The sequence below is a fragment of the Eptesicus fuscus genome, chromosome 9 (assembly GCF_027574615.1).
Source record: "Eptesicus fuscus isolate TK198812 chromosome 9, DD_ASM_mEF_20220401, whole genome shotgun sequence".
In the NCBI taxonomy this organism is placed as follows: domain Eukaryota; kingdom Metazoa; phylum Chordata; class Mammalia; order Chiroptera; family Vespertilionidae; genus Eptesicus; species Eptesicus fuscus.
The window spans coordinates 81,428,761-81,442,623 of NC_072481.1; the positions used below are offsets into that span (position 1 = coordinate 81,428,761).

General features: G+C 38.1%; 1 pseudogene; it reads left to right on the plus strand.

Annotated features, from left to right (window-relative positions):
* The window catches only part of LOC103290221 (heat shock protein HSP 90-beta-like), a 102,057-nt pseudogene extending 90,432 nt beyond the window's left edge, over positions 1-11,625 (plus strand).
* Positions 11,626-13,863: the final 2,238 nt, after the last annotated feature.

Genomic DNA, 13,863 nt, shown 5'->3' on the forward strand with positions numbered 1-13,863 from the left:
CCACAGGGGAGCCCAAAGCACAAGCTACTATGTTCTGGTTTTAATTTGTCTTTCCCAAATAGTCAAGCTGGTCTAGTCTCTTTTACACCACTTGTCCCATGGTCAGTTTCTAATTTATAAAAATTAATGGCTGTTTTTTGTAGTCAATATTGAGGATTAAGATCTTGGCTGGATATTTCAAGTCTTTTTCTCCATTTCCATGCCTTATAAGGATTTTCTGAGATGAGTTTTATGAGCATGGCTGGGTCCAATGGTCCCAAAATACTTATTCTACATTCTGGCTGCATAGCTGCTTCACAGAGCAAAAGCTAGGGGTATTTCTGAATTGCATGCACATCTCTAACTAGTGGTTCAAAAACACCCATATTACCCATCATCTGAATACACTTGTGATGTGCTTTACAAAATGATTTGTCCAGAACAGTGAATATTAGGTACATGTTGTATGGAAGAAGAAAAGATTCAATAATGACAATAAGTCTTTTGTCATTAAAATATAAAAAGAAATACTCAAGAAGGCCATGACATATTTCTTTGTTGCCATGTGTTGAAAGGGATGAAGTGGCCCTATAAGACAAAAGAGAACTGGGAACATCTGAGAAAATTGTTTGTGAACAAGTCCCCAAAGCTGATTTTGGACACCTTCAGGTGATGTAACAATGACACAAGCCCTGGGACTTATCTGACTGGGCAAGGCTGATACATGGTGCCTCAGCATCACTACACTTGGTCTTCTTTCAAATGCTCTGAAGTCTATTCAGTTTGTAATCCAACACTTGCTACTTTCTCATTTTGGTCAAGTAAGTCTCCCAGGCCTGCAATCCCCTCCACTTGCTGTTACTCTCAAGTTTGGAGATTCAGATGAGTTCCACATTGTGCGTTAGTCTTATCTCTCAATAGCAGAGATTTTATTTTTATTCTATCCTTGAACAATTTTTTGTTTGTTTTTATATAATGTATTTATTGATATTGTCAACTCAGTTTATTGTAGAATATAAACTTAGGTCCTGCATTCTCCCAAACGTTGAGAAGAACCTTCATTTTGTGAACATTTTCAATAGATTGCTTTCAAGGCCAGGAAGTAGAAAATTCAGGGGAAATAGTATCAAGGCATTTTTTTTTCTCCTTTTACTTTTGTTAGTGGGAACATTTCTATCAAGGAAGGTAATTTCCTTTCATTTTACCAGATCCAGAGGTGCTATGGTACCTTTGTTACCAATTCTGTATTCATAATTATTTTAGTATCAAGAGACCTCATTGTAGCAATTATTGATGAAAACAAAAGCTGGTGGCTTTTTGAAAGAAGTGGCAGATGCTCTCAAGAGAGTTGCCTCACAGTCATGCTTCCTGTCTAAAGCTTCTAATTGTCTTTTTGAGAGTTTTACCTCCTTTTGTGTCTGAATTATCCTTACACTTACTGGCCACTAATTGTGAAAGAAAGAGGGAAAGACATGGAAGATGCCTAAAGTATTTCTGTGATTGGTCCAGAAATTAAAATCTTCCCTTCTTCCATCCATATTTGATCTTAATTCACATTTTTAAGGTAAATAATTTCAGGTTTTGGTAACCCACTACAGCATATAATCCCAGGCTGTTAATGAAGTAGAAGTAATTCTTATGGTAATTGCCATAGTGTTATTTCTGAATTGCATGCACACTGATATCTCTTGAGAGATAGAGCCAAACAAGCATTTGAAATTTAGGAGTGAATAAGAAAAATCCATTTATCCATGGATTATTTACTGAATACCTACTATTTTAAAGGCATCGGTTCACTACACTGGCAATGAATAAAAAATTATTAAAAAGTAGATGAATAAAAAAAAAAGGTAACTGTTTGAATAAGGACTGATGAGAAGTGAAGGATTCTGTGTCTCAGGTGGTTCCAAAGGCAGATAGACTGTGCAGATCAATTTCAATGACAGCTGTTCTCCTTTCTTCCCATCCAGCTCCAACATGGTTCTACCTTGCCCCCTAGAGACTCAAGTTTCACTTATATTTCAGAGAGGAAACGAAAATTGATTTTTCCTTAGCACCAAAAATGGGAACATGTATTCTATTCGAATTCTCTGTTTAGGTAGGTGAGTTTTTTGTTTGTTAGTTTGTTTTGCTTTTATCCCATGCTAAGGTTCAACATTGTCTTTGGGACTATGATTAACACCTCCCGAAAAACAAAAACAAAAATCTAAGTGTGTGTGTGTGTGTGTGTGTGTGTGTGTGTTTATGGGGGAGTGTAGGAAGCGTATTTCTAGAATTAAATTGCAAAGTTTCTTTTCTTATGTAATAATTTTCACATTTGCTAATTCTGAATGAATCTAAACTATTTTACCTAAGAGTTTATTTTCCTCAGTATTCTTTTTTAGAAGATTTTGAAGATAAGCTAAGTTTTGAACTACTTACTCAACAAAAATCTTTTATTTGGAAAATGAAATAATGGCTACTTGTATCAGAATTGACTTAGTCATTAAAATATATTCCACAAGTAATCCATTTGTAGTGGAAATTTTTTGCATTTATTTATTTGATTGGGGGGGGCACTTCTTATCATGTGTTTTGGCCATCTGCATATAGTTATGGAGTCACTGTCTCTCAGGATATTCTTTCACCTTTCCTGAGCTAGTGAAACCTAGGGGAATCATTAGAATCAAGTTGACTCTATTCATTTGGATGTATTTCACAGGGAATCCTTTGTATCAGCTGAATCACTCACATCAAAATATCCATGGGAAGTTCACATAACCTCATTTCCCTCTGTTAATGTTCCTGAGTTCAGCACATGACAGAAATATACTTAGAAGATATATGGCTTCCTCTCAATCAGAGCCTAGAGTACAGAAACAGAGCCCCTCGGGACAATGCAAGACACTCATGAACTCTGGCCACTGGAAGACAAACAATGGGGACCTTATTCTTAATTTAGTTTCTAAGTAAAGGTTTTCCTGCTAACTTTCTTTCTCTGGAGCAATCACACTGCCCACTGATGGATTAGCAACTTATCCTGGTACCATAAGTTCCCACTTAGCTTTGCCTTCCATTTTCTTTCAGTATATCCAGATTTTTTTCTTCTCATTACACATTTCCTTCATAATTCTTCATAGTAGCAATGAAAAATTAATGTCCTTCCTCTTAAAACCTGATAACCAGTTGACTAGAAGAAGAGCTACAGCTTGGTATAAGTTGAAATGGTCTCCATACGGTGTCGTGCCTAGCAATAATCCCAAAGTTGATCTCATAGTGAGGACGACCCAAGGACTCACACGCTTAGAAAACCACCCAGCTGTGGTGATGCTTAGCTGGATGTAGCTATTTATTCCACTGAAACCCATGAGCCATGGGTGATTCACACAATTTATCTGGGGTGAAAGTTCTCACCAAAGGTGCACAGCACCAACTTCTTCCTTCAAGGAAGTCTTCACTGAACCATCTCTACTGCCTCATCTTGTGAAATGAGGAAAGTCTCTGATAAGAGAATTGGAAAAGAAGAAAGAAGAAGGGGTTTGCAGGAGGATCGAAAGGGTGGGGAAGGTGGTTTCTTTAAATACCCAGATCTCCTTATGCTCTCATCTGCTGTTGATCTAGAAGAGCAGTGACTAGGATGCACTGACCTAATTCCACAGCTGCCCATTAAAGCCCCAGGGGCACCAAACTATCAGCTTTCTTCTATCAAGGAAGATCCCTTAATCCACCCACAAATACCACTATATCTATGCTTTGCATGTATCAAACCATCTTTCAATGGAGCCAATACAGACAGTTTTTTTCCATTTTTGTAGCACATCTCTATTTCTCTCCTTAAGCACCAGATAAAGTAGTTGGTGTGCATATAAGGGCCATGCTGTGCAATAAATATGGTTGTGGTGGTTGTTGAATGTGTGTTGGATGTATGTAAGTTGAATGTGAGTTTGGTACATCTCCACTGTAATGCAAAAAGGTATGGGAGCTGTCTCTCCTGGTCCTGGAGAACCCAAGCAGAATATTTGTGATATTCTAAGTTATTTTTCTTATGGTCACAAGGTTAGTTGACAGACAGAATTACACTTTCCTCCTTCCCCAGGAAATGCCTGGTATTCATTCTATGTTAAATCAGTTTGATTCCAAAGATCTACGGGTTTACTTGTGGCTCTCCATTACTTCTCTTATCCAAATGGCATCCCATTCTAATTATTGGCCCAGGAAAAGTCAACATTTGAGAACCTGGTCAAGCAGGTCAGGCTTGGATTTCCATTACAACCCTGGGACTTCCTATATGGGCACTTTATGTCACAGAGGAGGAAGTCTGGAGGACAGGACAGAGACATCTCAGAGAGGTCTCGGCCAATGTTTACTCAGACTTTATGTGAAAATATTCCCCCCTGCTCTTTCTTCTTCCCTTTTAAACACATAGACATTCAGAGAGATGAACATTATTTTCATTGACTGTTGCCACACACATAAAGAGACAGCAAGGCCAATCTATAGCTCTCCCACAAAATCTGGGGAGATATAATGTAGTGTAGACAAAAAAAAAAAATACGTGCAAGTACAATATGTTTTGCTTATTGTGATTTGTCAATAATGTTGATTGAACTGAATTAGATAAAAATAAATGTTATACATATTTTTCTCCTGCCAATATGCTTTAGAAGTAGAATTTTGTTTCATTTTCTCTGTCATCTTGCAACATCTCCAAGTATGAATCCAAATTTGTATAACTTCAACATATATTTTGTATTGGTATAAAGTGGTATCGCGTTAAAAAGGTGGTCACAGTTTTCTGATCAATTCCAAGGCTGATATAAATATTGAATTTGAAAGAGTAAATACAGATGGGTGACAAAAATTAAAATTGGTGGTTGAGATACATTTGCCCAGTCCAAATCCTGTTTTCAATCAAGATTTTGGCATATTGTTTTAGAGAATTCCCAACCAAGATAGCATGAAATAAAAGCCAGATGAGTGAAACAAATACAGAGCTATGGGAATGCAAAGGAAGAGATGATCATGTTTGTGAGAAAGTTCTGAGAAAACTTTCACAGACAAGATAATATTGAAGCAAAGGGCATAGTTTTGCCTTACATAGTACCTAGAGCCAAGTTTAACAATTAGTAAATTCTCAATAAGTAGTTGTCGAATGTAAAATGGAAGGAAAGATGAAGAGATAACAATCAAAGTTGTAATATTGGAAAATATCCATATCAGAGGGCAGGAAGAGGATTTCAAAGAAGATTTCAAAGAAGTGAAAAAGGAAAAAGGATAGAGAATCATGTATGAAGACATGTCCAAGAGAACTTGTTTGACAATATTTCCTAGTGCAATAGAATAATAAAATTCATAGTGTGGTCCTTAGACCAGCAGTATAAGTATCACCTGGGAAATTGCTAGAAATGCATGTTCTTGTGCAAATTCCTGATCTACTAAGTCAGAATCTTTTGAGGTGGGGGCCAAGAAATCTCTGTTGAATAAACTTACAAAATGATCTTTATGCAAACTAGAGTTTGGAAAACAATGTATAGCATATTTCTGGAAGATGAGTTGCTATGGGTATAACTAAGTTTTCTGATTCTGAGATTTCAAGATTTTGGTTCTAGATTACTCCCAGAATTAAGTTGCAGAGAAATTATTATATTAAATTGCTAAAGTTTAAATTATATTTAAGCCATTCAAGGTAAGCAGTTTATGCCATGCTTTATTTCCTAAAATCTTTCTTACAATACCTTACTTCATTTATAATGAGAAGGAAAGCAAGGTTAACTTTACTCAGTTAGCCATACCTAAAGACCACTCAGATTTATGATTAGATAACTCAGCTCACCTTGTTAGCTACAGTCTCTAGGAAAATTAGAAAATATTTTTAATTAAACAAAAATAAAAATGTAACATTTCTAAACTTGTTGAATAAAGATGAAGCAATGCTTGGAGAAATATTCATGACATTAAATTATTTATTAGAAAAGAAGAAAGACTTCAATTAAAAAAATTTAACTTCTTTTGTTAACAAACTAGAAGGAAACAATTTGGGGTGGTAAACATACAATACAATACACAGATGATATGTTATAGAATTGTTAGAAATAAGGCGAAATAAGGCGAGCTCCAAAACCAGGGTTCCTGGCAGAACACAAAGTATACTCAGGAGCCAGACAGCAAGGGAAATATCTTTACTCCTGCAGGAGGGTGCGCACGCACACAGCTTCTGGCAGCATGTGCACTGAGCCGAGGTCTGCTCGGGGCTTTATCCCTGATGCAGTCAAATGTCCCCCACTCTTGATTGGAAGAGCTTAGGCTCACAGTCTTGCACAATTGGCTAATTTAAAGGAACAAGGGAGGGGTTGACCTTTGCTGTTTCAAAATGGCGGCCCCCAGGGGAACTGCAAGTCACATGAGCCAAAATGGAGGCTGCCTAAACTCCCTTTTTTGACAGAAAAGATTACTTGTTTATTCTCACATAATGTACACCTGAAACCTCTATAATTTTATTGACCAATGTCACCCCAATAAATTCAGTAAAAAAGTAAAAACAAACAAACTAACAAAAACTAGGAAAAGAAATCTAAAGGAAACACAAAGAAAAATACAATAAAGGTAAGGATAAGAATAGAAATTGATGGAATTCATATATTTAAAAAAGAAAATTAATGAAATAAAATTTTTTTGAAACAATCAATAAAATCAATACCCTTCTAACCAATATGACAAAGGAAAGAGAGAAGTCACAAATTGCTGCTATCAGGAATACAATAGGGTACACAGTTACAAACCCCAGAGACATTAGAAAGATAAAGAGGTATTACAAAGAACTTTACAAACTAAATTCAACAACTCTGATAAAAGGGACCAAATATTTGAAATACACAAACTACCAAACTCACCCAAGAAGAAAAGGAAACTTAAAGGATGAAGGGACCAAAATTCTGTCCCCTGAAGTTGCTTTTTTTTTTTTTTCATTTTTGGATATTGATCTTAAGTTGTTTATTAAGAAACAAAGAACTCAGAAAAAAACCTTTGAACTCCCCCTCTTCTCCCCCCCCCCCCCGCCCCACTTTTCCTGCCCAAAAGATTCAGAGAAACCTGCTTCAAAAAGGAGATCTCAGGATGCTGCCTTAGCCTAATTTGAACTAAGATGGTAAACAAAAGGGCTTCAGGCTGCTGTCTGCTACTAGATAGCCCCTGTGGACCATTGTTTTCTGAGTCACCTAGCAAGGACTTTCCTGCCACGTGTGTTCTTCCATTCCCTCAACTACCTGTAAACCTCCCATTCTCATTTCTGAGATCTAAGACCCCATTCTCCACCCTTTCTCTTTTGTCCAAAATGTCTTATATACTCAATGTTGCCTCAATCTCTTCGGAATTTTCATGGAATGATCGTACCTTTGTGAATTTCCATGCACATGTGCTAAATTTTGATTTTCTCCTGTTAATCTGTCTCTGTCAATTTGGTTATTGGCTGAGTCAGAAGAACTTAGAAGGTGGGAGGGAAAGTATTAATATTTTTGTAGCCCCCACAATGGCTTTATACTTATTAAAGAAATTGAGTTCATAGTTTAAATTTTTCCAATAAAAGAAATATCCAGACCCATATGATTTTACTCATTAATTCTACCAAACATTTAAAAATGAAATTATGCCAATTCTATATAAATTTTCCTGAAAATTAAAGAGTGCAGCCTAATTTCCAAACCTTTCTTTTAGGTCACCAATATCCTACTGTTAAAAATACCAAACAAACAGATAAAGACAGTTTAAAAAAATAAAAAAAAGACACTGGGGAAGACTATCCCTCATTAACATGGATTTTAAAAATTCTCAAAAAATGCTAGCAAATCAAACCTAAATATACATATAAATCATAATCAACATATTCAAATAGATTATCTGAGTAAACCAAGACTTGTATAATATTATGAAGCCAATCAATGCAATCAATTATATTCAATAGATAAAAAAGAAAAAAACAAAGAACAGCCACACTGTCATATTGATTATGTAGAAGAGTTATTTGAAAAAAACTCAACATCCAAAAATTCTCAACAAAGAAGTAAAGGAAGAGAACTTTCTTAACTTTATAAAGGGCTTTTTCCATGCTATGTTCATGGGACAGAAGACTCAATGTAGGTAAACTGTCAATCCTCCACACTTAATCTAGAATTAATGTAATCTCCAGCAGATTTTGTTTTATTTTGTTTGAAAGTGTTATTGGTGGAAGTGGCATTCTTGTGATGTCTCAAGGAAAAGAATTTCCTCAGACTCCCATGGGAGGATGAATGATATTTATTTGGATGGAAATAAATCCCTGGGTTTCCAATGCCCCATTCCCCTTCATCTTGTCATGGATAAAATCCAACCCTGTCTTCAGCATGGCCAGAATAAAAGCCACTGCCCATAGTTTCAGCTCCATATTAAAGTCCAGTCCAGTCCAGCATCCTGTGTGTGTAGTTCACAGAGCCATGGGCCATGCAGCTGCTAAGGCCACATGGCTATGAGGAGAGAAGACAGGAGCCAACAGGGGTCACAGAGCAAGAGAGAACAAGAGAGAGGGAACTCTTTGTCTGGGGATTTTAACCAGGATCTTCTTCAAACTAACGAATTTACTTTCCAAGATTTCCATTGTTCCCCAGGCTAGACGGAGAGGCAAGCACCTCCCCTGTGCCACCCTGACTTCTACTGCACCTGTGCTGATCTTCCCTTTTATCCCCTCGTTGCCCCCCAACAATTCAGTACCTGATGGGGGAAGGGAGGGGTGTTAATCCCCTTGGAGGAACAATGCTATGTGAAGTTATATTTTCCTGGTGAAGCTTCGAAGGTGACCATGCTTACAATATCTGACTTCCCTTTGCTTTTTTTCTTTGATTAATGTTAATAACTAGCTAATTATGACAAAAGCATAAAAATGTTCTAAAATTTATATGGAAAGTCAAAGAAAACAAACCCAGAAACTATAAAGTTGACAGACTGACACTAATTTCAAAAATCATAATGTGCTTATTGTCTTGCAAATATTGTTTTCAATGTGCTCTTACTGGGAAAACAGAAAAATAACTATTACCCTTGGCCTGAAGCAGCTCAGTTTGGTGTATACTCATCCTCAGTTTCACACTGTGATTCCTTTCCTTTTATGTTCACCCAACAGGCAAAACTAAATACCATATGGATGTGTTTGAAAGTTTTAGAAAGATCTATGCCTTGGGTAGGCACCATTTTATTTGAGCTAATGCCTACCAGGTCTGCCTGCTCTGAACACTAGAATCTTGACCAAACTTTAATTGGATACTCTGAGTTTGGCTTAAACAATGCATTAATGCAACATTACTGAGCACATTTTGCTATATTTACATTTGGATTGGAATATGATATTATCTCTGTCTTCATGGGCTTCCCAACTTAGTGAAGAAGTCAAACCACAAATAAAGAGATTAGTGTTTAGATGGGACTAGAAAACAGGTCCAAGAGCAGTAACGGAAGCCCTTAACTGTCATGCTAAACAGTTGTAATTTTATCATATAGTGATGATAAGCCATTGAACATTTTAAACAAGGGAGAGCTCTTGCTGATGCCTCAATTCACTTATCCACCCATTCATTCAGTAAGTGGTCATTATTTACCAAACATTAGGTGCTACTCAGGATTCAGAGAATACAAAGGAAACTCTGCCATTACCCTGCCTCCAGCAAGTTCACAATACCAAGAAACACTCTACTGTGTGTGTGATGCTGATTGGTTTACAAGTAAAGCAGGATATTATTTTGATTACTTCTCTTGGCTCCCCCTCCATTGAACATGTTTTAGGTCAGTGATGGGCAACCTTTTGAGCTTGGTGTGTCAAACTTCGCCAAAAAACTGAGCATAACTCGGGTAGTGTGTCACTTTGAGCAAAAACATTATTTCGCAAATGTTTCAGGAGCAGCAAATGTTTCATCCTCGGCATGCGGCCGCCTCAGCGGCCACGTGTCATCAGAAATGGCTACACGTGTCAGTGCTGACACGCGTGTCATAGGTTCGCCATCACTGCTTTAGGTTAACACCCTCTGGTTGAAAGTGGAAATAGGCTGATATACCTCCTGGCTTTTGTTTTCATAAGCCTAAGCCCCAAAGGGGGAGAATATTATAGACAAATATTGATGGTCAGAGGGAGGTTTGAGCTAAAAGGTAAATGCTTTTCCTCCCTATCCTCTCTCTACAAGACAAGAACCATCCTCATATTGCAGGGAGGAGGTGGGGGGAGGGGGAAGAAACTGAGGTCTGTGAGTCTCAGAAGAACCAACCCAGACCTGACTCCCCAGCACCCTGCTGCAACAGTGGAGAGACTGCAGAGAGAAATGGATGCACCAATTGTCTATGCAGCATATGAGATCCAAGGTAAATTTGCCAAGATGTTTCCATCCCAAGCATATACAAAAGCAGCAGAATGCCAATGCACCCTATACAAGTGGTTGTATGGAGACAGACAGTGGTACTCGGGGATACACTATGTGAACAGAGAGGCTCCATCTCCTTCCCACCTCAGCACTGTGGCACAGTCCAGGGGCGGGGAGAGCTGATCCCAAATGTGACGACCCGGCAAAGACAGATAGTTCTTTAAGATCCTTACCAATGACTAGGAAGAACATTTGGCAATCAAGCACTTCTCTAAGACCAGTTGGAATTCAGGGTATTGCTGCTCATCCCCAGTGGCTCCTTTTGACTTCTTTGAGAACAAGAACAACAACAACTTCAAACTCTAGGTCTGCCCTGTGTTCATCATGGACAGCTGTGATGAGTTGACACCAGAGTATTTCAACGTCATGTGTAGTGTGATTGACTCTGAGGACCTGCCCCTGAACATCTCCTGAGAAATGTTCCAGCAGAGCAAAATCTTGAAGGTCACTCATAAAAGCATTGTTAAGAAGCGCCTTGAGCTCTTCTGTGAACTGGCGGAAGACAAGGAACCATAGGAAATTCCATGAGGCATTTTCTAAAAACCTAAAGCTTGGAATCCATGAGGATTGCTAATTGGCAACACCCTTCTGAGCTATCACACCTCCCAGTCTGGAGATGACTTCTCTCCCATGAAGGAGGCCCAGAAGTCCATCTATTACATCACTGGTGAGAGCAAAGGGCAAGTTGCCAACTCTGCTTTTGTGGAACCAGTGTGGAGGTGTTGCTTCGAGGTAGTTCCTATGGCAGAGAATATCAATGAGTACTGAGTGCAGCAGCTCAAGGGGTTTGATGGGAAGAGCTTTGTCTCAGTTACCAAGAAGGGCCTGGAGGTACTTGAGAATGAAGAGAAGAAGAAAATGGGAGAGCAAAGTCAAGTTGGAGAACCTCTGCAAACTCATGAAAGAAATCTTGGATAAGGAGGTTACTAAGGTGATGATCTCCAATAGGCTTGTGTCTACTATGGGCTACATGATGGCCAAAAAGCACCTGAAGATCAACCCTGTCCACTCTGTTGTGGGGTCTCTGTGGCAAAAGGCAGAGGTAGACAAGAATGACAATGCTGTTAAGGACCATGTGGTACTGCTGTTTGAGACTGTGCTGCTCTCTTCTGGCTTTTCACTTGAGTTTCCCCAGACACACTCCAACCACATCTGCCTCATGATCCAGCCAGGCCCAGGCACTGATGACAATGAAGTGACAGCAGGAGGACCCAGTGCTACTTACTGTTCCTGATGAGATACCCTCCTTGAGCATGATGAGGATGCCTTTCACAAGGAAGAAGTAGATTAGGAATTTCTTATCTTGTGCCCTCTGTATATTATCTTCATGGCTCCCCCAGTAACCTTGAGTGGTCCTAGCCCACCTGGTTTCCTCTGCTGATGTCGTGTGTCTTTTCTCTCCTGCCTTTCTGCCTGAGGCAGGATGCAAGGGCTTCAAGTCTTCTCTTCCCACATTTGACATTGGGTTTGGATGTTGTGTATTGTGGTGTCTTTTGTTGTTGTTGTTGTTCATTTTGTTCTGAAATTACAGTACGCAAAATAAAGAAGATGCAGTTTTAAGGAAAAAAAAAAGATTTCCACTTTCTTAGGTCTGGTAACTCAGTTACCATTTGTGCATATGCTTTCCAGCTTCCAAAATGTTATTACTGTTTTCTTCTCTCACTATCTTTGTCTTTCTGGGTTTATGCAAGCAACAAATACCCTTTACTGTTATTTTAGTGGGGTTTAGGCTAGAGCAAGAGTTAATGTGTATGTCCAGCCCAACATCTTTGCCAGTAAGTCTCTTCTATAGTTTCTGCAATGCCATTTAAGAAATTGTGATTGTTAGGCTCCATTAACAGAAGGAAACCATCTGAAATAAGGAAAATGATGGTGGTGAGTGAAGTCTGGAGGACTATTTTCAGTTCTGGCCACAACTTTTCAAACTAGCAGAACTGGAATTATTTTACAGGACAGTGACTAGAATACTAATAGAACAATTGAAGGGAATGGGAATGTATTCAAGAGAGAAGGAAATTTCCAGAAGTTGACTTCAAATATTTGAAAAGCTGATGTTCACTTATTTATTCATCCATGTGAGTTCTGCCATGTGCTAGGAAACATTCTTCCAGCCTGTGGACAGAGTAGTAAACATGATCGATTCCCAATTCTATGGAGCTTATATCTAGCCGGGGGGTGGGGGGTTAGGGGGGGAACCGATTTTCTCTGGATGGATTCACTGTAGAAATAGAACAAATGAATAAAAGTCATCAGGGGATAAATTTTAAATGAATACAATGAAGAACTTTAAAGTGTTAGAACCAATAAAGTGTAATGAACAACTTGTTCAAACCCCTCAAAAGGTGATGAGAACTAGCATCTCCCCCCAATAAACTGTTTAACAGAGAAGTGAATTGCATTGGCTCTGGTTAGAATTTCAACTCCAATCCTTGGTAGCTATTGACATTAACCTCTCTGGGCTTCCATTGTTTCACAGGTAAAATCTGACTAATAATAATATACTGTATAGGGTGTTGTGAGGATTGAATGTGTGTAAAGTGCTTAGAAGATTATCTGTAGAACACAGTAAGTGCTACATAAGCATTAGCTACTATTATTCATTTTTAACCAATTTTTTATTTTGAATAAATTTTAAACCTATCTAAAAGTTGCAAAAAAATAGTACAATGAACATTATATACTCTTTACCTAAATTGACCAGCTGTTAACATATACCACATTTACTCTATCTCCCTCTGAGTGATTGGTTTGTTTCTTTGTTACTGGATCATTTCAGTATTAGTTATACCTTCACCCCTACACACTTCTCTATATAATGTCCCACATAGTCATAACAAATTACCATACTCATGAAATTTAATACTGATACAATTCTATTTTCTAATAAGTGGTTCATATTCAGTTCTCCCCAATTGTCCCAAAAATGTCCTTTAGCTTTAAAAAAAAAACCATAATCCAGTCAAGAATTGGGTGTTACATTTAATTGTCATATCTTTTTAGCCTCTTTAATCTAGAACCATTCACTAAGCTTTTTTTGTCTTTTATTACATTGGCATTTTTGAGGAGTCCAGGCCATTTTTTGCATAATCTACCCCAATTTAGATTTGTCTGATTTTCCTCATGATTAAATTCAAGTTTAACATTTCTGACAGATATACTATTCAGGTGATGTGGTTTTTCAGAATATCACCTGAGGGGACACATGATGTCAGTTTGTCCCATTATTCCCATTTGGTTAATGTGGTGCCTGCCACCTTCCCCCTTGGTTATTGGTAAGTCATCTGTGGTGTCATATTCTGAGATTGTGTGAATTTTCTAGGTAGTCTTTTACCTGGTGATGTTAGCATCATGGATGGTTTTGTTATCTCACAATGGGCATGGCATGGTCAACAAGATGAACAAAGAAGATTACTTTGGTTCAGGAAAATAAAGATTGCCAAAGGGTACAGTGGGAGCCTAGAGCCAGTAGTTA